General features: G+C 41.2%; 1 long non-coding RNA gene and 1 pseudogene across 1 annotated transcript; both read right to left on the reverse strand.

Moving 5' to 3' along the window:
• Positions 1-1989: 1989 nt before the first annotated feature.
• LOC130210798 (cytochrome P450 2J2-like) lies at positions 1990-6790 on the reverse strand (annotated as a pseudogene).
• Positions 6791-19883: 13093 nt separating this feature from the next.
• Positions 19884-20500, reverse strand: LOC130211242 (uncharacterized). Its single transcript, XR_008834973.1, has 2 exons — positions 20331-20500; positions 19884-20187 (listed from the first exon to the last, which is right to left on the reverse strand). It is a non-coding gene; the product is annotated as an uncharacterized LOC130211242 (long non-coding RNA).
• Positions 20501-26639: the final 6139 nt, after the last annotated feature.

The raw sequence follows: 26639 nt of genomic DNA on the forward strand, positions 1-26639 counted from the left end.
GTATTGTGAAGGTGACACGTAGAGACAGAGATGACATGCTGCTGGTTAGAGACGACCAACAACAGACGTATTGGAAGCTCATTCTGCGCATGCGTTAAATGCGTTAAAAAAAATTAACGAATTAATCCTGTAATTTAATCATAACGCGTTATTTTTCACAGCACTAATATATAACTTTTTTTTTACCAACAACACGTTCAATATTCTACTCATGTCAGAGGAACCTGAAGAGAGTTAACCAAACACCTATAAATATATTATATATACTGGGGTGCACATAACTGGTACGCAGGTACGCATGCGCGAAAATAATCAACAATGCGTAATGCCACTTGTGTTACTTTGCGTACTTGACCGATCTGATATTGATCGTCTCTCACCAGCAGCATGTCACTCTGTCACTGTCACCCCCCCCCCCCCCTCAACAACTCTTCTCGGCTCGCGCGCGGCAGAGCTCAGATGCTGGCGCGCGCATCGCTCAGCCGTGATGCGCGCACACAGGTGCGCACACTCTCACTGGCACCCCCCCCCCCCCCCCGTAGGTGGACGTCACAAAAGCTGACGCTACATATGGAGTGAGTACCAAACACCATCTCCCGGTACTCACCTGAGTAGCTCACTGAAAAAGTTATGTGCACCCCTGGGTATGAGTCCGCGTTAATCTGACTGCATCTGGTCAGGTCACAGTCAGGAGAAAAGGCTGAAAGAGGACTGAGTGCGAGATTTGGCACATGTGCAAAGGGTAGTCCCCAATTAAACACATTCATTTTACATTCATATGCACATCATCTAACCTAAATATATCTAATAAATGAAAGTATTCCTACATTTTGTTTTACACCCATTAAATATAAATATCTTTATTTGTGAAATTGATTTAATGAAATGTATCAAGCCATATATAAATGTGTCACCTCTAAGAAGGGCTTGAATCGTTTTTTGAGGGCTGTAACTGGAACAATATCACAGAAAAATAATACAAATTAATAAAGTTATGAAAAGTAAAAAATTAATAAAAAGTAATTAGAAAGTAAAATTAATAAACAGTATTTAAAAAGTAAAAAAAGTATAAAAATAATGAAAAGTACAAAAGAAATGAAAAAGTACAAAAGTAATAAAAAGTACAAAAGTAATAAAAAAGTAATAAAAGTACAAAAGTAATGAAAAAGTACAAAAGTAATAAAAAGTACAAAAGTAATGAACAAGTACAAAAGTAACGACAAGTACAAAAGTAATGAAAAAGTAATAAAAGTACAAAAGTAATGAAAAAGTACAAAAGTAATGAAAAAGTACAAAAGTAATAAAAGTACAAACGTAATAAAAAAGTACAAAAGTAATGACAAGTACAAAAGTAATAAAAAGTATAAAAGTTATAAAAAAGTTAAATATAAGAATACAAAGTTAAGTTATAAAAAGTTAGTTTTACAAAAGTTATAAAAAGTTAAAAGTTATTAAAAAGTTATAAAAAGTTATTAAAAAGTTATAAAAAAGGTTATAAAAAGTTATTAAAAAGTTATACAAAGTTAAAAAGTTATTAAAAAGTTTAAAAGTTACAAAAAGTTTAAAAGTTATAAAAGTTTAAAAAAGTAATCAAAAGTAAAAGTTATATAACATTTTTTTTAAGTTATAGAAGTTATAAAAAGTTATACAAAATTAAAAAGTTATATACAAGTTTAAAAAAGTAATACAAATTAATAAAGCAGAATTTTTTAAAAGTAATTAAAAGTTATAAAAAAAGTTATACAAATTAAAAAGTAATAAACAAATAAAAAGTAATAAACTAATAAAAAGAAGGGAGAAAAGTAATACAGTAGCGAGGTTCACTCTAAACTACTATTAAAAACAAATACAGTTACTAACCAAGTAATTTTGTTGGTAAATATATACACACACACAGTGCTGTGTTTGTATCGCTATGCACGTAGAAGAAGCGAAGAGAAACCGAGTCGTGGTCGTGACTAAAACACCTGATCCGCTCAGTGTGCGTGATCATTGGCCACAAGAGGGTGTAACAGCACTGCGTCCCGATGTGGGCGGAGGGGATGAGTAGAGTGTGTCTGCATCCGGGACATGAGCTGGAGGAGAATGTGTTTAGAGAGTTAACTCCGGTTAGCACAGCAGATGGTCCTCACCAAAGATTCAATTCAATTCAATTCAGTTTATTTGTATAGCCCAATTTCACAAATTACAAATTTGTCTCGGAGTGCTTTACAATCTGTACACATAGACATCCCTGCCCCAAAACCTCACATCGGATCAGGAAAAACTCCCAAATAACCCTTCAGGGGGAAAAAAAGGGAAGAAACCTTCAGGAGAGCAACAGAGGAGGATCCCTCTCCAGGATGGACAGGTGCAATAGATGTAATGTGTACAGAAGGACAGATTTAGAGTTAAAATACATTCAATGAATATGACAGAGTGTATGAATAGTTCATAGTAGGCATATTCCACGATGGAGACCTCCACGATCCATCAGGCAGATGGCGGTAGAGAGGAGTGGGCGGAGTCTCAACAGGACAGTGGCGTAGTCGGTAGCAGGAATTCCACGACCCAGACCTCGATGATCCATCAGGCAGATAGGATCTATGCCGTCTCATAGGGTCCGATGACCCCATGAGACGTGAAGTCAAAAGGACTCCGGGGAGAAAGCAGAGTTAGTAACGTGTGATTGAGATGAAAATTCATCCTTAAGGAGAGAAAAAAGAGGAGATAGGTGCTCAGTGTATCCTAAAACGTCCCCCGGCAGCTATAAGCCTATAGCAGCATATCAAGGGGCTGGACCTGGTGAACCTGATTCAGCCCTAACTATAAGCTCTGTCAAAGAGGAAGGTCTTAAGTCTACTCTTAAACGAGGTGACTGTGTCTGCCTCCCGGACTGAAGGTGGAAGCTGGTTCCATAGAAGAGGAGCTTGATAACTAAAGGCTCTGGCTCCCATTCTACTTTTTAAGACTCTAGGAACCACACAGTGGCGGGCCTGGGCCTTCAGTGAGGTCCTACACAGTCCCACCAGAATTAATCCACCTCTTATTACTATCATTATGACGCCATGGCTCTAGACACTATACAGTTAGACAGAAACGCAGGATAACCAGGCGTTGCGTCACCTTGAAATTGACATTTTTATTCAGAGAATTGCAGGGGAAGAGTACAATACAGTACAGTTCAACTAATAGGCAAGAACATACTCGAGTGCAACAGAGTTATATTAATATTCTTCTTCTATCCATTTCTGGTCCACAAACTTTGAGCTTTAAGTCAAATTTTTTTTACAGTGTGTTCACTAAACAGCGCATTGTCACCCAGAGCAGTTTCACCGTGATGATGAAGATGAAAGTTCCTGTTTACCCAAACACATGACACAATTAATGAGTCTTTTCAATATGTCCCTCTTGTTCTTCACCTTTTCATTGTGCAGCTCCGCTGCCCTGCGCGCTTGTTCGTTGATCTGTAGATCCACTCGGGTGTCCCCAAACGTTTTTCAAAAGCACCGATGCTTGTAAGTGCCGAGCCGTATTTTGGTGTCTCGTTGCTGCCTTGGTTAGACAACTCAAGTTTGCAAAGCCAGTGTGGCTCCAAACACCAAATCGATCACTTGCAAATAATAGGCATTCCCAGCAGTGACTTTATCGGCCAACTTGAAAACAGTTGTCATTTCCCTGAAGTGACAGAATTCATTGAGCAGGTTGAATATGTTTTAAGATTCTTTGTCACTGAAATGTGCCGCCAGCAGAGGGTTCGGCGCGTGAGACTCGCCTGCAGCGATAAACCCGAACTTGAAGACTCCTGAACGCGGCTCAGACGTACACACGGGTGTATCCGGTCCTTTTTCAAAATAATATATATTTCCGACTGATTAAAAAAAAAGAAAAAACAACAGTAGCAGTCATTCTCAAAAGGCTTTTATTTTTATTTTTACATTAGCTGTTCTGGTAACCGTGAAGAGTTGATACACACTTCCCGTTCCTCATTCTAACATGACTCAAAATTACTTTACGTGAGAAAAAAAAGATTACCATCTCTTCAAACCCCCCAACAACATTTATCAGCCTGGCTTGAACATGTCCGGTTCCTTCCATTAGAAATGAAACGGTCAGAGACCGACATGTACAACAAGAAGGAAGTGGTTATGATCCCTGGCCTCTGGCCTGTGTCCTCTGCTTGATCGTGAGAGGGCTGACCCCCCCCCCCCCACTATGTGAGGATCACCGTAGGGTCCCAATGCATGCTGGGACAAACTCCACTATATACAAGTGAAGACACCAAGAAGACAAGTGAACGTGTTGCTCCTCACCAGCAGAGAACGGGAGGAACGCAGCTCGCTTCACGAACTTGCCCTCCTGGTTCAGGAAGTGTCCGGGGTTAAAGGTGTCGGGCGTCTCCCACTCATTCTTGTTGAACAGTACCGAGTTCAGATTGGGGATTACTGTCACTCCCTGGCGATGGGAGTTGTAAAGACAACTCAGAAAGATGCAACACGGTTGTGTCGAATACATATACATTGCATGATGACAACTGACCTTAGGGATCGTGGAGCCTCCCAGATGGATTTCCCGGGTGGTAGCATGAGGCAGGCTGAGAGGACCGATGTTGGCCATCCTCTGGATCTCGTGTATGACTGCCTCCGTGGAGGGCAGGTCGGCGCGATCTTCCATGGACGGCTGTCTGGACGTTCCAATCACTTCGTCTATCTCCGCCTGGACCTTTGCTGCGAAACGGGGGTGACAGACGCAGAACTTCCACATTAATGAACAGAATGGTTTGTTTTACAGGAGGTTTGTTGCACAGAATTAGTCATAAATGAGAAGTTCTCAAATTGTTGCGCACTAATTGTAACCTTGGGAATCAGAGCAGTCACATTGTGCACCTAATTGTCACTGATGCCAAGTGTGTTTAAATATCGCACATTCGCACATTATTGAATGATAACGAAGGGATTCACGGATCCGGTCGGGGCTCTTAGCCTGGATCTCGGGGTGCTTTACCATGTAGAGGAAGGCCCAGCGCAGGGTGGTGGATATGGTCTCAGATCCAGCGAAGAACAGATCCAAGACACACAACCAGGTTTTCCTCATCAAAGGATTCGTCAGCCTGCCCCTTACTCTGAGAATAAATACAAACACATGGATTGAAATGTATAAAAAAATAATAATAATGTACTGCATGTCACAGCTAACGCAGTCGGGGTTATAATCACCGATGACTAGGTCTACTGTGCTGGAATTTCCCCCCCCAAAACAATGTGGACCTATTAATTTAAAAAAAATATTTGAATCTATGCTGGAACTTGTCCTTTGAAAATATTGTAACGGCTTTGCTTTATTAGATTCAAAGGAGTTTATGTTGTTGGAGTGGCCTTGGCTTTTCTTTAACAGCTGATCGTTGTGATGTAGATACAAAACAAACAGATATGGCGTCTTGTGCTGATTACCATCTCACTCAGGTAGCAGTCCATATCGTCTCTATTGTCGGAGGGATCCCAGTTCTGTTTGTGCTTCTTGACCTCTACTCTTACGAAGTCCTTCACACTGTCCCAGATGTGATGGATTGTCTGATGAGGCCCTGGCAAGCGTCTCATCAGCAGAGGGAAGGTGTTGTAAAGCTGCCGAGTAGAGCAGATCGGAACAATAGAGATTGAATCCGTATTTCGGAGAAATATTCGATGTTACAATCAATCAGCGTTAAGATTTAAATGGCCGGACCTGTGCCCAGATGGAGGCTTCTAGTTCAATTAATTTGCGAAACCACGAGATCAGTTCCCTGAACTTCTCATCACCGTATTCAAAGCGATGCCCAAAAACCACGGAGCAGATGATGTTGGAGATCGCGTTGTTGAGGATGAGGTGTGAATCGAAGGCCTTACCTCCACAATTAAACAAAAGATGTCAGTAATGTGTGTATTTGTCATTGTGTATCATTGTGTATGTGTAGCTGTGAATGTACTTCTTACCTTTATGGCTCTTGAACTCTTTTGCACAATATGAAAATTCCTCCAAGATGTTGGGTTCAAGTGACTTCTTGCCAAACCCAAAATGTTTGAGGGTTGAAATTGCAAAACGCCTCTTCTGCTTCCATAGATTTCCATTACTGAAAAGTACACCTGATCGTGGACAAAATGTTATTTAAAATTGAGGAAATATATAAGGGATATTCTTTTCCAGAAATATTAAATAGTCATAATAATAGTAACAATCATAAAAAGTGAATTATTTGTCCCCTCTGGTAAATGTATTTTTTCACAGCGCCCCGAGCAACTCGTACTCAGGACTTGAACCGGCTCATCTCTGGTTCTGAAGCCCAACTAAGCTACATTTGTATAAGATGAATTTAGCCTACTTGTTTTTATCGTGCATATATCTCATACCTTAAACATGTTACCTTTTGTCCACCTGATAGTGGAAAAAGGATACTTTATAGAAATCTGGAAAATGAATGAATGTTATTTTTTTACACATTAAGTGTTGGTCTTTTTATTTGTGATTGCAAAAACAAAAAAGTGTGAACTTTTATGTTAAAGAGAAATGTTCTAATCGATTCTACAACAATCACATTGGTGGAGATGTTGATCCCAAATATCATGAAGATTTGACAACGTTTAAATTCTTAGCAGGAACAATAAACCTCTATTTGTGTATTACTGTCATGTGTGTGTGAGGTCTGCTCACCCAGTCCCTGGGATATCTCCTGCAGCAGTGGGAGGTCTGGTCGGTCTGCCAGGCTGTCTCCCTGATCCACCAGAGCTTCCCTCAGAACCTCAAACCGGTTCAACACCACGAACCACAGCTGGCCCATTCGAAGGCTCTACACATCTCCGTTTCTCTCTGCTAACTGTGAGTGGAATTGTGAGAGGAGGGAGAGCATGATGCTTAACTTGACAGATAACACAAACAGTCCCCGTTCGATCTTTTATATTTTCTTTACATCTCTTACCTGTGTCGTACTCTCATGGGTCCTGGTGTAATCCAGAGTGAATAAGTTGCCCACGATAGGAAAGGCCCGGGGCCCCGGGGGGAAGCTTCCCGGCCGACGGTTCTTGATATAATCTGCAGTGAGGATGAAAACTACAGTGAAGAACAGCAGACTTTTGACATCCCAGTTAATTAAGGATCCAAATACAGAACAGATTGAATCCATTCTGCACTCGAGGACTCAAGCCTGTCTAAATAAAGCCTGTCCTTGCTTGTCATATAAAAGACTGCCGTGTTGCCCAGAGCCAGTAAGCTCACCTATTGCTCTCCAGAGGGAGAGACTCAATATTGGCTCTTAGCAACAGAGCAGAGGCCTCTGCCCTCCTCATGTTTTGTAAAGGGTTTCAAACACTGCTACTCAGTGACCCCAAAAATTAGGCAACACTGCACTGGTTATCAGGTAATAGTTGTGTTCAGAGGTGTCAATGTAAACGGGGGTCCTTACCCTTTGAAGGAGAGCTGATAAAAATAGATAAGCCCGGCAGCAGGAGGTGTATCTACCGGATCTTACAACCTATTATGCAAGTATTCTAAATTGCTTTCAAAATAAATACATATACTTCTCATATACGGTCTACATGTATTCATTCAGGCATTATTTTGAAATGCATTCAGAAAACAGTGCAGATGTAGTGCAGGTTGAGTAGCAGCAGCTGGACCATCAGAGCTTCAGGTGAGGTCTGTGTTGAGGTGTGTTACCATGGCTGACAGTGGAGACATTGTCTACCTGTTTCAAGTGAATTATTATTACCGGTACGTTAAAACATTTATGTGCAGATAAGGCTACGTTTTCTTTTCTTTTTCGGGAACAGTCAGTTTGAGTGACAGTGACGTCATGACGTGAGTGAAGCAGTGTCCTGGACATGAGGGGTGAACCGTACCAGCCTGATCCAAAATTCATCCGACTACAGCAACTTCAGCACAATAAGTTACAGTTTCAGGCAAAGTGGTACAGTCAGTAACGGTGGCTGCATTACAGCCCTACATTAAAAAAGGTACTTTGTTTTGAGTGTGTCAAAGTGTAACCCCTGTGATATGTCTCCTGGTCAATGCATCTCATGGAGCTGGGCAGGCTTGTAGTAACGTCAGTTTATTCTGTATTCAAACACAAGGGACACAGAATAGTTCGTCATCTCCTGTGGGCAACTGCGCATGCTCGGTTCTAGAAAGACGGAGTCACGTTCGTGTTAGCTAGGTTAGCTGTACTGTACACATTTAATCCTGGCTAAGAAACACATATAACACTAATACGTAACTTAATGAAAACATGACGAATACAATCTAAGACAATTACTATGCAAACAAATAAAGCCAGCTCAACTTGTATTTACTTTCTGAATGAGTTAACACGATATTGCCCACAGTCCCGTTCATAGAGACGTTACCTATTGAGGAATCCCGAGTCGCTTTGGGGATCCCCCACGATCCCGTGCTGCTATTGTAAAAAGGCAGATACACATTTATTATTAATTTTTTTTAAAGAAGAAGAACAATATTGGACTTCAGACTTTTTTTTTTAAAGGACATTAATCATTTTACCTCTCTAAAAGTTTCAAGAAGTTTCAAGTTTCAAGTTTCAAGTTTTTATTGTCACATCCCCTTTTATACAAGTATAATCGGTTTGTGAAATTCTTATGTGCAAAACACCCGACAGCAGTAGCAGACTAAAAAAAGAATAAGAATGAGAATAAACTATACAATATCCACACAAAAAGAAGAAAAGTTAACAATATATATATAAAACAATGTAATAGAATATACATCATGACAATATATATATATAAAACAATGTAATAAAATATACACTTTTTGAGACAATATATATATATATATATATACATACAATATATATATATATAAAACAATGTAATAAACTATACACCATAGCCATAGATATTCACAGAATATGTTCTGGTGTATAGTGTTAATGAGGGTCTCAGTCCTTGTTCAGCAGCCTGATGGCCTGACTGAAGAAGCTGTCCCTCAGTCTGTTTGTGCGGCACTTGATACTGCGGTATCGCCTGCCTGACGGTAGAAGGGTGAACAGTTTGTGGCCGGGGTGGTTATTGTCTTTCATCATCCGTTTGGCCCTGGCCACGCACCGCTTGGTGTATATGTCCAGGATGGAGGGAAGCTCACCTCCAACGATGTACTGTGCCGACCGCACCACCCTCTGTAGTGCCCTACGCTCCAGGGCAGTTGAGAGGGTAAAAGTGTATCTGTCAAATAAATTAAGTAGTTTAGTCGGAAGACAATACACTTGTATTTATCATACATCTGCCAATCATCAAGAAGAAGTATGTGCAACAAATTAAATTATATTTTAACTCATGGTCCCTTTAAAAAAATACTGAGATAATAATATATGATAAAATATAATTAGCATCCAGTTTGGCTTTACAGCGCATACAGCTGTAAACTGAACAGCAATAGATCACTAAGAAATAATAATATTGTGGAAGTTGCATTATATAATAATAATAATAATAATAATAATAATAATAATAATAATAATAATAATAATAATAATATTTCTCGTTTGAATCAAATATATAATATATGAAAAATATGGGGGAAATAATTAATATCTCTCTCTGTATTGCTCAATCGCACGCACGCACGTGCACTAACGTCAATGCCATGGAAACCGGACCGAGGCTATAAAAAGGCCGTGGACGTTCTGATTCTTCCCTTTGCACTTTGGACTTTGACATGAGCTGAACCCCCCGTGGACTCTCCTGTGAACCCAAACCTGTGAAGGATACTCTGAGGCTTTTGCACTTCTTGAGACTTTTTGCTGGATACAAAACTTGTTGGCGAACCGAACGACACCAGATCCGGACTACGAGAGACCCTGAGACCCTGAAAGAGGCCCTCCCGACGACCGAGAGCCGAGGACGAGCCCCTGCTGAACGGACTGGGCTTTGATTTGGACTATAACTGTGACGGTAAGACCCATTTTACATTTAATTTAGCATTTATATTATTAATGTATCCCCTTAAATCCATAAAAGTGTTTTTAGTTTAGAAATCAGTGAAACTGTTTGAGTTTTAAGGTTTAAAATGTTGTCTGGCAATGAGGGGAAAACGATGTTTTGTGGAAAGTGAGCCTCAGTCGATGATTCGTCGTGTAAAAAAATATTTGAGCTGCAGACTGTCTTGAAAATTGCTGAAGATGTGCGGAGTGTGTTGACAATTAGTGTAGGGCATCGAAACCCCGATGATTGTGGATTTAAGGCATCAAAACGTCGAAGTTTAACTTGGAAATTACAGAAAAAAGATGGCGCCTCGAACGTGTTTATAGAATTTTCAAGTAAAATGTGCAAAGTGCATTTATTTTGTTCGATGTGAAGCGCTGGGGCCTCCGCGGTCACGTGACCTGCATGCACGTGACCCTGAGTTGCTCTGTTGTTCCCGTTGAAACGGGACTTACTGTACACACATCTGCTCCTTTACTTTAGCAGATTAAAGTGATTTATTTGACATTTAACATTGAAATGCACTGTGCTCGTTGTTGCGGTGCTTTGCTTTCGGGGGGACAAGAGAGCGATCTGTTCAGTAGCGTTAACTGATGGCAGCGCAGAGCGCGCGCTGCCTCCAGCACCTCGTGAACGGGAGAATAATGAGTTATAAACCAAAGAGGTTACTGTGTCGCCATGTCTCACTGTGCGTCATGACGCGCGTGGTTTAATGTATATTAAATACGTTCACGCCGTTTATCGCGAACCATTTATTATAATAATTAATAATACACATTGTATTTATTAGGCGCCTTTCAAGGCACTCGAGGTTGCCGTACAACACATTAAAACAGTTACAGTTAAGACAACCGGAGATTGTCTTATTCATCTTTTTATTCACAAACACCGACGTCCTGAATAAATGTCTTTGCCGAGAGCTCAACTGTCGCTTAATTGACCACCAAAAGCTGTGAAAGGCCCCCAAACTTTATGAATTAATAATTATTAAATTAACTAATTCATTATGAATCCCACTTTGTTGTTTGGGGCATATGCAAATGCTGCTGACATTATCAATAACGATAATAATTATAATAATTATGATTTCCATAAAGAATACATCTTTATTATATAGTCAACATGTCCATCTTTGTGAAACATATGTTTTTAATATTTACAAAATGTATTAAAGTTTAACATGAAGTGTCACATGGAAGCAGCATTACTTGATTCTGATTCCCTCATCTGTTTAAACAGAGCTGCACTATGTTGGATGTAACTGCTAAATGTATAAAAGGCTCTTATGCACTCGTAAGCACTCTTATGTGGTCTGTCGTTGTTAGGATACGCTGTGGTTTTTTTATTTTCTATTATTTCTAATAATAATATATTATTGCTAAATGTAATACAGAAATATTTATTTCCTGTAACGAGAAATCCTGACGCTTTGAACCTTTCCCTCTTAGCTGCTCTGAACGACATCATGCCGCTGCCTGCGCTGGACGTCATCCGGATCGCCTCAGACGACCAAGGTAATCGAGGTGAGGCTGTGATTGCATTTGTGGGTCAGGCCATGTCTGAGGGTGGTTGGGGTCGCGGTGGTTGGGGTCGCGGTTGGTGGCGTCCCCAGGTCCCATTTGATGACGACGAGGGAGAGGAGGCCATCTCTGACAGCGAGGACTCCGGCTACGGCTCCATGTCCGAGAGGGAGGACGAAGAAGATGACCAGCCCTTCCTTCCTCCCATCCCCTTCCTTGGTGCGCCGCCCCCCTTCTTCCCCCGGCCAGAAGAGGACTCCGCCCCCTCCACCTCCGGCCTCGGCTCCTCCGTGAAGAGGACCAGGGAAGAGGACTTCGGGGACCTCCACCAAGAGGACCAGGAAGAGGACTTGGGACGCTACCTTCCGAAGATACTGGCGGACGGACGAGGACAGCGACGAGGATTGAGGCCGACCACTTGCTGCAGGATCTTAAACCTTCATGTCTGGCAGGACTGATAAAGCCCCAGACAGCCTTCCCTCGCGTCTGGCGGGGTTGGGAATAGGTTTCATCCTGCAGCACAGGTTTTGGTGCGGTCAATCCTGAAGAAGCTCCGTCCCCGTTGTGCACTTTGGAGTCCCATGGTCAGGAGGACGCAGTGCGGTCATTCTGCCTTTAGAACAGCAGCTCACCTGATGACATCATCACATCAGCTGCTGCTCTTGAGTTTACTCGGGCTCCTCCCTGTGAAGCATTTTTACCGTCACGCCACCAAATTGTCCCAGCACAATTTTAAGGAGGCAGCATTCTGGGATATTTGTCTCCCAAGTATGACAAGTCATTTAGGATGCATCACTGTTAAAGTGGGCGGAGTCACATCCGGGCTCGGATGTGACTCCGCCCACTTTGGCTCTATGGGAACTTCAGAATTGGAACAACTTGACAGACTTAAGATGTTTCACAAGTTCAGACAAGAACTGGTTTTGAGATGAGGACCACGATCTCCGCCCTCCACTTCAGGCCTCGGATCCTCCACAAACAGAACACACTGGCAGTGGGAGGAGGACAGCGACTCGGATTGAGACCCCCAGCCTGTTCGCTGCAGGATTTTAAACCTTTATGTCTAGCCAACCCTGTATCACAAAAATTACGTTCCCCCAGACCTAAAATGCAATTTGCAGTTACGTTTGACTGAAACGTATTTCTCTCCAGATTACGTTTGACTGAAACGTATTTCTCTCCAAATTACGTTTGACTGAAACGTATTTCTCTCCAGATTACGTTTGACTGAAACATATTTCTCTCCAGATTACGTTTGTATTTGACGTATTATAATTACAAATACGTCTCTGATCAACGTATCTTTGCCGTTTGTTATCTCTCTTTTCTACAATGCTGTTATGAATTGTAAAAAGCGTCCTCTAGTCTTATTTATTATTATGTTATGTTGTTTCGCCTGCGTATTATGACAGCAATAAGCGTTGTAACGGATCATATGAATTGGCGTGAAGACTTACTGCTGGTGACTCATTTATTTTCTTTCTTTAGGTGACAATACATTAATTAAAACTCGTAAACTATCACCACCTCATCACCACCTTAACAGAGTTAGCCCCATACGGGTCAAATCAACTCTTAAACTTGTTATAAAATGCGCATCTGTCCGAAATCTATACCATAAAGTTCGCATTTTAACCTAAAAAAAAGTGCGCTTCCTTTTAACCTTTCAAAATAAACGTCCGATTTATCTGTTAAGCGGAGGTAGTATAAAACGTCTATATTTATTCAAACAATAAAAGGCATACATACATACATCAAAATCAATAAGGAAAATGCTAAACAGTCAAACAACTCAAAACAATAAACCCTTCATGGGGTTATTTACAGGCGTATTTACTTCACATCAAACAAAAAGAGCAGGTATCTGGAAAAATCTGGGAAATAATTTGGGAATTGTTAATAAAACATGATTTACCCTTCAACTTCCACTGATATGCATGCAAACTAATACATCGTTTCACACACACACACACACTCACTGACAGAAACACATAGACACTCACATACGTACACACACACACAGGCAGAGACACACACATACTCACACACACAGACACACACTCTAATACGCACACACTCTTACACACACACACACACACACACACACAGAATGACAGACACACACACACACACACACTCAGACACACATACAGACACTCACATACATACACACACAGGCAGAGACTCACACTCACACACACACACACATATACACATACACACACACACGCATACTCTGCAGACTGACCCTTGACCTCCCAATTGTCTCTCAGATATAACCCTACTGCTTTATATTAGTTTTTTTCGTTTGCTAAACGACAGTGGGCACAATTATGGAGGACTCAAAATGACTTATGTATAAATAAATAAATGCATGAATAAATAAATAAATGCATAAATAAATGTATAAATAAATAAATGCTTAAATAAATGTATAAATAAATATAGGAATAAATAAATATAAGTTATAAATCAACAGGACATCATTAAATAAATATATCTCTACATTTCTGTATTTCTACATTTATTTATTTCTCTATTTACGTGTCCACACGTATTTCTTCATTTATTTATGTGTGACATTTATGTGTCCGTATATTCAAATGAGCTGGGCGGTCCGAACCTCTGTCTAAAGCATGATTGGTCACAGGAGTGTGATGCACCTGGTGTGTTGTGCTCTACTACTTCTGCCTGGCACATGAAGCTGAAGTTGGCTCGCTCAGCTAACCGTTAGCAGAAGTTAGCCTAGACAGTTTTTTGACTTCAGCCGTTTATCAATTCCAAGAACACTGAGTACAGACTCGTGTTTTCTTGGAGTCTGGTCTTGGGAGTCTGGTCTTGGTAGTCCAGACTCTCGAGGACGCAGGACGGTCTTTCTGGTCTTGTGACGTCACCACATCAACTGTTCTTGCACATGAATTTACTCCAATTATTCACTGTAAAATACTTTACAGTGGAGTAGAATGTGTTGCGGTGTTCCCTGTCGTTTGGCGTAGGCTACGAATAAACGGTAATAACTATACAACGTCTCGTAGCTTTCCTGACCCAGGGTCGCTACAATATGAAGTTATGAATCTTAACCCTCAGTCAAATTGACGTAACATTATCTTTTAATAAATAATAAACTCTTTGTGCTCTTTAGATCCTCCAAAACCTAATTATATCTCATGTTTAGCCGCTACGGAGACGTCAGAGCCAGCAGAGCATTTCAAAAAGTCCTGCCGAGATCAGGCGGCTCTCGGCGGCCACACAGCGTGCTGAGCGCCCGGCGCCCGGAGCTCAGAGGTCCCGCGAGCAGGACCTCAAATCTCCGTCGCATATCCTTATTAGGCTGAATCTCGATAAACCGACCACAGATTTGATGCTTAAACTACTAACTTCTCGGCTGAAAACATCCTTAAATTACATTCCGTGACTCAACAACAGTAGTATTTAGAATGTACAGACAAGAATGCATAATAAACGCTGTTCGTCTACAGATCCAAGTGCTAGGGATCGATTGCTTCTGCCTTGCTCCCTGACTTGACCAATCCTGTTCAACAATGAGGTTCGGACCGCCCAGCTCATTTGAATATACGGACACATAAATGTCACACATAAATAAATGAAGAAATACGTGTGGACACATAAATAGAGATATAAATAAATGAAGGAATACAGAAATGTAGAAATACATTTATTTAATGATGTCCTGTTGAGTTACAACTTATATTTATTCATTCCTGTATTTATACATTTATTCTTGTATTTATACATTTATTTAAGCATTTATTTATTTATTCTTGTATTTATTCATGCATTTATTTATTTATTTATACATGTCATTTTAAGTCCTCCATACACAACTGGAGTCACATGTGCAAAACTCTAACTACAGTCTGCACAGCAGCAGTTCATGTGGACCAAACTCTAGTTTGTTTTTCATTGCTTGAACACAGTTTTCAAAACTCTAACACTTATCCCATGACTTTAACCACAACCTGCACAACACTGTGGATCTACAGCACTTTGTTCAAATGCTAACACTGCTGTCAAAACTGTGAACCACACATTCAAAACGGAATACATTTCAACCTTGTGCCTTTCAAACACTGCTGATTGCAATTTCAGCTGAAAGGCAGGTGTCTTGTTTTAGACTTGTTCGTGATATATATATATTACAGTATATATAGGTAGAGCTCAGAAAGACTCATTTTGGAAATGGAACAAGGAAGATGGGTTAGTGGAGGGAGAAGGGTGGCAGGGAGAGGGGGATGCGTGGAGGAAGACAAAGAGCTGTTATTCCAGATGAAATAAGGGCTACACTTATAGAGCATGGAATGTAATGTCGTGAACCAAGTGTTTGGTCACCACCCACATGACCAAATGTCTCTTTTGTGAGGACACGAGTCCAGAGGACTGCCAGGGATGGATAAGGCCCTCCAGAAGGTTCTTCCCCAGGTGGCAAGAGAGAACATTAGATGTGATGTTGATGACAACATGTGGCCTGATGCTAGAGAGAGGCAGGATTAGCCCCTCAATTATTTGTTTGAATTATGTACTTTTAGTTTCTACCTTTTTTTTCGCATTACTGTAATTCCGTAAATTACTGCAGACTATTGAAGCAAACTGCTAATTTTCATTTACCTTAAAGAATTGTTATGTTCTAAAAAAATTAATAAATCATGTGAAAGAATGTCACTCTTTTCTTTGAAGAAAATATTACTTTGTTTGAAGTCACTGAAATTGTTCAAACTGTAAAGATGAAAAGTTAGTATTTTCTGTATTGGTGTTTGATGCGAGTGTTTCTACTCTCAGTGTGTTCTGAGTGACAGTGTGTGTTACCTCAGTGTGTGTTACCTCAGTGAGGGGTGTGCATGTTGTTTGGCTGCACTGAGCGTGTTTTGAATGATGTGTTAAGAGTTGTGTTGCTTGGAACGAGTTTTGCAGGTGATGTGAACTGTTTAGCTCAGGTGACTATTGGTAGTGCAGACTGTGGTTAGAGTTTTGCACATGTGACTCCAGTTGTGCCCACTGTCGTTTAGCAATCTAAAAAAACTAAATATATTATATTTACCTAAATATAAGACTGAGGTCATGAGGGGAATCCCCTCCAAAACATTCACAAGAGAAAATTGTCACCGTGCCAATAACCCTTGTACGATCCTTAAAACCAGTCTTTTAGTACATTTTACATACTTTCAATCAACTTACAGTTTTTTTTCGATTGCTAAACGACAGCGGGCACAACTGGAGTCACATGTGCAAAACTCTAACCACAGTCTGCACTACCAACAGTCACCTGAGCTAAACAGTTCACATCACCTGCAAAACTCGTTCCAAGCAACACAACTCTTCACACATGGCTCAAAACACGCTCAGTGCAGCCAAGCACTCTGCACAGCCCTCCCTGAGGTAACACACTGAGGTAACACACTGAGGTAACACACACTGAGGTAACACACACTGAGGTAACACACACTGAGATAACACACACTGAGGTAGCACACACTGTCACTCAGAACACACTGAGAGTAAAAACACTCGCATCAAACACCAATACAGAAAATACTAACTTTTCATCTTTACAGTTTGAACAATTTCAGTGACTTCAAACAAAGTAATATTTTCTTCAAAGAAAAGAGTGACATTCTTTCACATGATTTATTAAATTTTTTAGAACATAACAATTCTTTAAGGTAAATGAAAATTAGCAGTTTGCTTCAATAGTCTAGTAATATACGGAATTACAGTAATGCGAAAAAAAAGAAGGTAGAAACTAAAAGTACATAATTCAAACAAATAATTGAGGGGCTAATCCTGCCTCTCTCTAGCATCAGGCCACATGTTGTCATCAACATCACATCTAATGTTCTCTCTTGCCACCTGGGGAAGAACCTTCTGGAGGGCCTGATCCATCCCTGGCAGTCCTCTGGACTCGTGTCCTCACATCCGGCACGCATGGCTTCCAAAAGAGACATTTGGTCATGTGGGTGGTGACCAAACACTTTTGTTGCAGCCTCAACCCTCAACCTGCCTCTCTCAATGAGAGACCATGGTTCACGACATGCTCTATAAGTGGAGCCCTTATTTCATCTGGAATAACAGCTCTTTGTCTTCCTCCACGCATCCCCCTCTCCCTGCCACCCTTCTCCCTCCACTAACCCGTCTTCCTTGTTCCATTTCCAAAATTAGTCTTTCTGAGCTCTACCTATATATGTAGATATGTGTGTGTGTGTGTTCACTAACAAGTCTAAAACAAGACACCTGCTTAGCCTTTCAGCTGAAATTGCAATCAGCAGTGTTTGAAAGGCACAAGGTTGAAATGTATTCCGTTTTGAATGTGTGGTTCACAGTTTTGACAGCAGTGTGTTAGCATTTGAACAAAGTGCTGTAGATCCTCAGTGTTGTGCAGGTTGTGGTTAAAGTCATGGGATAAGTGTTAGAGTTTTGAAAACTGTGTTCAAGCAATGAAAAACAAACTAGAGTTTGGTCCACATGAACTGCTGCTGTGCAGACTGTAGTTAGAGTTTTGCACATGTGACTCCAGTTGTGCCCGCTGTCGCTTAGCAAACGAAAAAAACTAAAGATCTGGATTCTTTTCAGATTCAAAGAAGGGCATCTGAATATGAATACCCTAGAGTTTTGGACCGATAGCTCTGAGCTAAGGGCCCCAAAAACAGGTCCAAAGGGTCAAATTGGGTAAACATGTCAGAGCTTAGCTTTCTTTTCCTGGTTGTAGCCACTCCCAAATGGGGTAGAATACAATTGAAATTGTTCATATAGTACAAACATTTAAGGAGTTGTTAACCTTTGAAGGAAGGAATTTTGTTTTTTCCGGGTTTTTAAACCCTTCCCAAGCAGGGAAGCTAAGTGCTATATGTGGCCAGCCTACATGGTTGGGCCCCATTTGGGAGGGGCTACAACCTGCAAAAGAAAGCTAAGCTCTGACATGTTTAGAAGAAGAAAAAAGCTAAAATCAGCCCAAACTCACAACAGGGTCTCAGATTTGATAAACCACACACCCTCTTCAAGTCCTGGATTTCAGACAGACAATTAACTCTTGTGGGTGTTTCGGAGGAAATGTCACCCCATCACCTCATTGTAGGCCCTGTCCTGAGTGTCTGTGTTCAATTTGGGATTTCCAGGACTAATATTTCGGAGATTATGGCCATTTTTGCACTTGTCAAAAAATATGCAAATTTAAGAGAATAAGGCCCAATTTGACCCTTTGGACCTGTTTTGGGCCCCTTAACTCAGAGCTATCGGTCCAAAACTGTTGGGTATTCATATTCAGATGCCCTTCTTTGAATCTGAAAAGAATCCAGATCTTTAAGTTGATTGAAAGTATGAAAAATGTACTAAAAGACTGGTTTTAAGGATCGTATAAGAGTTATTGGCACGGTGACAATTTTCTCTTGTGAATGTTTTGGAGGGGATTCCCCCCACGACCTCAAAGTCTTATATTTAGGTAAATATTATATATTAAATATAAAGCAGTAGGGTTATATCTGAGAGACAATTGGGAGGTCAAGGGTCAGTCTGCAGAGTATATGTGTGTGTGTGCATGTGTATTTGTGTGTGTGTGTGTGATTCTGCCTGTGTTTGTATGTATGTGAGTGTCTGTATGTGTGTGTCTGAGTGTGTGTCTGTGTGTGTGTGTCTGTCATTCTGTGTATGTGCGTGTGTAAGAGTGTGTGCGTGAGTATGTGTGTGTCTCTGCCTATGTGTGTGTACGTATGTGAGTGTCTATGTGTTTCTGTCAGTGTGTGTGTGTGTGTGTGAAACAATGTATTAGTTTGCATGCATATCAGTGGAAGTTGAAGGGTAAATCATGTTTTATTAACAATTCCCAAATTATTTCCCAGATTTTTCCGGGTACCTGCTCTTTTTGTTTGATGAGAAGTAAATACGCCTGTAAATAACGTCATGAAGGGTTTATTGTTTTGAGTTGTTTGACTGTTTAGCATTTTCCTGATTGATTTTGATGTATGCCTTTTATATTGTATTGTTTGAATAAATATAGACGTTTTATACTACTTCCGCTTAACAGACAAATCTGACTTTTATTTTGAAAGGTTAAAAGGAAGCACACTTTTTTTTAGGTTAAAATGCGAACTTTATGGTCTAGATTACGGACAGATGCGCATTTTATAACTAGTGTAATAGTTGATTTGACCCGTATGGGACTAACTCTGTTAAGGTGGTGATGAGGTGGTGATAGTTTACGAGTTTTAATTAATGTATTGTCACCTAAAGAAAGAAAATAAAGGAGCGTCACCAGCAGTAAATCTTCACGCCAATTCATATGATCCGTTACAACGCTTATTGCTGTCAGAATACGCAGGCGAAACAACATAACATAATAATAAATAAGACTAGGACGCTTTTTACAATTCATAACAGCATTGCAGAAAAGAGAGATAACAAACGGCAAAGATACGTTGATCAGAGACGTATTTGTAATTATAATACGTCAAATACAAACGTAATCTGGAGAGAAATACGTTTCAGTCAAACATAACTGCAAATTGCATTTTAGGTCTGGGGGAACGTAATTTTTGTGATACAGGGTTGGTCTGGCAGGACTGACAAAGCACCAGACAGCCTTCCCTCGCGTGTGCCGGGGTTGGCAATAGGTTTCTTCCTGTAGGAGAGGTTTTGGTGCGGATCATCCTGAAGAAGCGCCGTCCCCAGATGTGCACTTTGGAGTCCCAGGCACGGGAGGATGCAGTACGGTCATCCTGCAATTAGAACAGCAGCTCACCTGACGACATCATCACCTCAGATCCATTTTTATGGAGGCTTAATCTTGATACCCGACCACAGATGTGATGCCTAAACAACTCACATCTCACCTCAAGAAAATACCATTTAAAAGTTTCACCTTCCAGTTGTGTATTGTCTCCTCCGCCATTGTTCCCTGATGCTGGTGGGAAATGCATTCTGCATTCGGTAAAGTGGAGCAAGTCCCATCCGGGCATCTGGACCGTGGTTGGCTCGATGGGGACTTTAGAATTGGAACAACTTGACAGACCTATGATGTTTCTTGCGAATGAGTTTACTCCAGTTCTTCACAGTGAAATATTTTTACCATCAAATCGTCGGAGCACTATTTTCAGGAGGCTTAATCTTGACAAACCAACCACAGATTTGTTGCCTAAAAAATGTGTTACGTATTATTTAGACATTTTCATCTTCCAGACTTTAGCTACGTCGCCTGGACCAGAGAAACACTTACAAGCCCTCGTCTGAGCGCCGCCATGTTGGGAGTTTTCCCCGGAGAAGGAGGGGGTCGTCGGTCCGTGTACGTAATGTTAGTTTGTTTTTTCGTTTCATTCCAAATACGGAATACGGAAATCACGTGGTTTTTTCGTTTTCCGTTTGAAACCAAAAACGGAATACCACCTCCGTATTTCGTTTCTGCCGTCTGAAACCAAAAACGACAGAACGGAAGTGCTTAAAATGAAAGTCAAAATAAAAGCCAGGGATACATATTCTTATTAACCTGAGAAGAATATTAATTAATCAATATAAAGAATTAAACGGGGATATTTTAACGATGCAAACACATAGCAGGGTAACATTAGAAGAATATTAATTAGTCAATATAAAGAATAAATAATTAAACCTGGATATGTTGGCGACAGTGGTGACGACGGGAAGTTTAATCTTCATGTACACAGCAAGAATCACCTTCTCACTTGTTGCATTGTTTGATGCAACACAGTTCCTAATATAGATTGATCAAAGTAATGTTTCTGTGCAGAGTTGTTGCTGTTATTATATTTATATTTCCACCGCAGAGTAAACGGTTCACCTTTATACCACTAGATGGCAGTATACCTGTTATTGATACATATGTATTTAATGCCGTTTATTTCCTCTGATATTTAATGTTCATGGTTAATTTCCGGCATAGTTGTATACATCATGTATTTACTTGTTTTATTTGGGTCATTTTGGAACTAAACATTCCTACATGGAAGAGTGAGGATATGATGACCACGAGGCAATACATATTGACAATTGAAAAATAAAGAGACAGTAGTTGATTTTATCTTATTAAGCTGCCTTCAGTTAGCACCCAGTCACAGCACCACCTGTGCTTCACCTGTATCCTTCATTACTACATCATCATTACATCAACGGTTAATGGGGACACGTTTTTTGTAGGGCTGTGAAACGAGTAAAATTTTTAATCAGGTTAATCACAGGTTTCTGTGGATTAATCATGATTAATCACATATTACCGATATTCTCGGTATATTTTGTGAGAACATAGAGATTTATGACAAAAGACGGATATATACATTTATACATTCTTCTATACAATGGTGCTGCAACTCAGCAGTTATTTAGCAGTTTTCTTCCATATGGAACATTAATACATCTTCATCCTAAACAGAATGTTTAACCCTCCTGTTACCTTTCGGGTCAATTTGACCCCATTCAATGTTTAATGTCTGTGTTCTTTGGGGTCAATTTGACCCCAGGCTGTTTTTCACTGTCAAACATATAAGAAATATCAACTTTTTTATTTATTTAAAGGGCTATTTAGGTAGTCAACAAACAAACATAAAGTACCTCACACTTAAACTTGGGAAGCAATATTAATTCTAATAATTTTCTGGAGGTTTTAATTGCTGGGGTCAAATTGACCCCGAGGGTAAAATATGTTAGTAAATGTAAAGGTAACAGGAGGGTTAAACAGAACATTTTCTCTTGTTTGTCAACCATTAACTCCACCATGATGCAATCTAAAGGCCTCTAGTCTTCCTCTAGCAGCTGCTGAGGCAAACTGACTGTGTGGGTTTTCTTCATGAACTGGGCCGTGATGAAAGGGACGGCGGGGACACCGCTGCAAAGCTGAAACCTCACCGACACGGACAGGTGGACAGATTGACAAGTGACTTTTTTTTTGCTCGGTCCCGATGCGCGCACGGAGCTCTGTGGCGCGAGACGGAGATCGATAAGTGTTAACGCGAAGAGACAGAAATGACATGCTGCTGTGGAGATACGATCAACAACAGACGTTTAGTTTAATAAAAGAACAAAGACGTGCTCTAGAGAACATGTCAGGGGGCGGGCCAATCTTTTTAATGTCATGCGATCTACCGACACTACGCCGCGATCGACTGGCAGGTCGCGATCGACGTGTTGAGACCCTGATCTACAGGAAGTAAAAGTCGTAACAAGGTTTCCGTAGGTGAACCTGCGGAAGGATCATTACCGATGAACAGACCGTCTGCATGAGAGCGGACAGAGTTCAGAGGGGGGGGGGTGCTAGTGACTTTTCATGCGCGCAGACCGGCATCTGAACTCTGCGGCGACCGCGATCGACATATTGAGCACCCCTGCATTAAAACATTGGTGCAAGTGACTTTTTTTCGTCCCGATGTGCTCACACGCCGGCATCCGAGCTCTGCGGTGCGCGAGACGGAGATCGGAGTCGTGTTAACGCGACACTAGAGACAGAATGACATGCTGCTGGAGAGACGACCAACAACAGACGGATTGGAAGCTCATTCTGCGCATGCGTTAAAAAATAAATAACTAGTTAAACCTGTAATTTAATTAACTGAGTTAACCCGTTATTTTTCACAGCACTAATATATATATGATTCTTTGAAATAAGTTTTTTCGAGAAATCATAGGTTAGGGCACTTATAAGCTCGTTGGCTTCAACCTCGGCCCTTTCGGTCAGCCACTTTCTTCTTTTGTTGAATTATGATTGTTGTATATTTTGCTGATCGAAATAAACTAAATCATCATCAACATGTAACCTGTTCTGTTGTGACTCTGCAGGTGGTGTGTTCACACCGGACGCGTCGAAATTACATGCAAAGTCAATGCACAGCTGCGTCGAAGCTGTGCATTTTCCAGCGAGCAGCGCGTCAGACGCGTTTGAAGCAGCACGAACAGAGCGAACAGACGCAGCTCGTCGACGCGCGAGTTGAAATTTCCCAACTCCGGCAGCAAAAACGCGTGAGTCATAGTTGCGTCAGCCAATCAGCGCTGAGCAGCTCCGCTCGTCATCGTCCTGCCGGTTTAAAAAATGGAGGAAAATATTGTTGCTGCCGTTTGTGGGCATCCCGAACTTTATGACACGACTCTATTTACTTCCCGAAACCGTCGCTATAAAGATGAAGCGTGGAAAAAGGTCGGAGAAGCTATTTGTTGTACTTTACTATGAACCAACCGCCGGCATATGTGTTTCATGGCAGAGGAGATCTGCCGCCGTAGGTGGAAAAGTCTCAGAGACACGTATCAAAGAGAGAAGAGAGAGCAGCGAGAAGCGCAGTGGGAGTGCAGCTCAGTCCACTAAAAAGTGGAAGTACTCTGCGGTCGCGACGCGTCTCTGAACACACTTTTTTCGACGCGCGTCGAGACTGCTGCGTCAGACGCGTCGAGAATTTTTTCTAATTCTTTAGAAAATACCAAAGATTGTCTTTCTTTACTAATCTAGAAGTGTGCAGATGTCATTGGATCAGATATAAGTACATGTGAGCTGCTGCTCTGAGCTAAAGAAGGCTCTGAGCTGAATATGGCTGATCTAAATGTACATGCAGAGATATAGCCATACAGCTAAACACAGACAACGCCTAACAATCATACATATAAACATGAAAAAAAACTAGTGCTGTGAAAAATAACGCGTTAATTAAATTACAGGTTTAACTAGTTTTTTTTTTACGCATTTAACGCATGCGCAGAATGAGCTTCCAATCCGTCTGTTGTTGGTCGTCTCTCCAACAGCATGTCATTCTGTCTCTAGTGTCGCGTTGACACGACTCCGATCTCCGTCTCGCGCGCCGCAGAGCTCGGATGCCGGCGTGTGCGCGCACATCAGGACGAAAAAAAAGTCACTTGCAAAATGAGCTTCCAATCCACCACTTCAATCTGAACTCTGTCCGCTCTCATGCAGACGGTCTGTTCATCGATAATGATCCTTCCGCAGGTTCACCTACGGAAACCTTGTTAAGACTTTTACTTCCTGTAGATCAGGGGTCTCAACACGTCGATCGCGACCTGCCAGTCGATCGCGGCGTAGTGTCGGTAGATCGCATGACATTAAAAAGATTGGCCCGCCCCCTGACATGTTCTCTATAGCACGTCTTTGTTCTTTTATTAAACTAAACGTCTGTTGTTGATCGTATCTCCACAGCAGCATGTCATTTCTGTCTCTTCGCGTTGCGTTAACACTTATCGATCTCCGTCTCGCGCGCCACAGAGCTCCGTGCGCGCGCATCGGGACAGAGCAAAAAGAAGTCACTTGTCAATCTGTCCACCTGCCCGGGCCGGTGAGGTTTCAGCTTTGCAGCGGTGTCCCCGCCGTCCCTTTCATCACGGCCCAGTTCATGAAGAAAACCCACACAGTCAGTTTGCCTCAGCAGCTGCTAGAGGAAGACTAGAGGCCTTTAGATTGCATCATGGTGGAGTTCATGGTTGACAAACAAGAGAAAAATGTTCTGTTTAACCCTCCTGTTACCTTTACATTTACTAACATATGTTACCCTCGGGGTCAATTTGACCCCAGCAATTAAAACCTCCAGAAAATTATTAGAATTAATATTGCTTCCCAAGTTTAAGTGTGAGGTACTTTATGTTTGTTTGTTGACTACCTAAATAGCCCTTTAAATAAATAACAAAGTTGATATTTCTTATATGTTTGACACAGTGAAAAACAGCCTGGGGTCAAATTGACCCCAAAGAACACCGACATTAAACATTGAATGGGGTCAAATTGACCCGAAAGGTAACAGGAGGGTTAAACATTCTGTTTAGGATGAAGATGTATTAATGTTCCATATGGAAGAAAACTGCTAAATAACTGCTGAGTTGCAGCACCATTGTATAGAAGAATGTATACATGTATATATCCGTCTTTTGTCATAAATTTCTATGTTCTCACAAAATATACCGAGAATATCGGTAATATGTGATTAATCCACAGAAACCTGTGATTAACCTCAGTAAAAAATTTTATCGTTTCACAGCCCTACAAAAAACTTGTCCCCATTAACCGTTGATGTAATGATGATGTAGAGTCTTAAAAAGTAGAATGGGAGCCAGAGCCTTTAGTTATCAAGCTCCTCTTTTATGGAACCAGCTTCCAATTTCAGTCCGGGAGGCAGACAGTCACCTCATTTAAGAGTAGACTTAAGACCTTCCTCTTTGACGGAGCTTATAGTTAGGGCTGAATCAGGTTCACCAGGTCCAGCCCCTTGATATGCTGCTATAGGCTTATAGCTGCCGGGGGACGTTTTAGGATGCACTGAGTACCTATCTCCTCTTTTTTCTCTCCTTAAGGATGAATTTTCATCTCTCAATCACACGTTACTAACTCTGCTTTCTCCCCGGAGTCCTTTTGACTTCACGTCTCATGGGGTCATCGGACCCCATGAGACGGCATAGATCCTATCTGCCTGATGGATCATCGAGGTCTGGGTCGTGGAATTCCTGCTCCTGACTACGCCACTGTCCTGTTGAGACGCCGCCCACTGTTGAGACTCCGCCCACTCCTCCTCACCACCACCATCTGCCTGATGGATCGTGGAGGTCTCCATCGTGGAATATGCCTACTATGAACTATTCATACACTGTCATATTCATTGAATGTATTTAAACTCTAAATCTGTCCTTCTGTACACATTACATCTATTGCACCTGTCCATCCTGGAGAGGGATCCTCCTCTGTTGCTCTCCTGCAGGTTTCTTCCCTTTTTTTCCCCCTGAAGGGTTATTTGGGAGTTTTTCCTGGTCCGATGTGAGGTTTTGGGGCAGGGATGTCTATGTGTACAGATTGTAAAGCACTCCGAGACTAATTTGTGAAATTGGGCTATACAAATAAACTGAATTGAATTGAATTAATGAAGGATACAGGTGAAGCACAGGTGGTGCTGTGACTGGGTGCTAACTGAAGGCTGCTTAATAAGATAAAATCAACTACTGTCTCTTTATTTTTCAATTGTCTATGTATTGCCTCGTGGTCATCATATCCTCACTCTTCCATGTAGGAATGTTTAGTTCCAAAATGTCCCAAATAAAACAAGTAAATACATGATGTTTACAACTATGCCGGAAATTAACCATGAACATTAAATACATATGTATCAATAACAGGTATACTGCCATCTAGCGGTATAAAGGTGAACCGTTTACTCTGCGGTGGAAATCTAAACATAATAACAGC

The sequence above is a fragment of the Pseudoliparis swirei genome, chromosome 20 (genome assembly GCF_029220125.1).
Source record: "Pseudoliparis swirei isolate HS2019 ecotype Mariana Trench chromosome 20, NWPU_hadal_v1, whole genome shotgun sequence".
Lineage (NCBI taxonomy): Eukaryota > Metazoa > Chordata > Actinopteri > Perciformes > Liparidae > Pseudoliparis > Pseudoliparis swirei.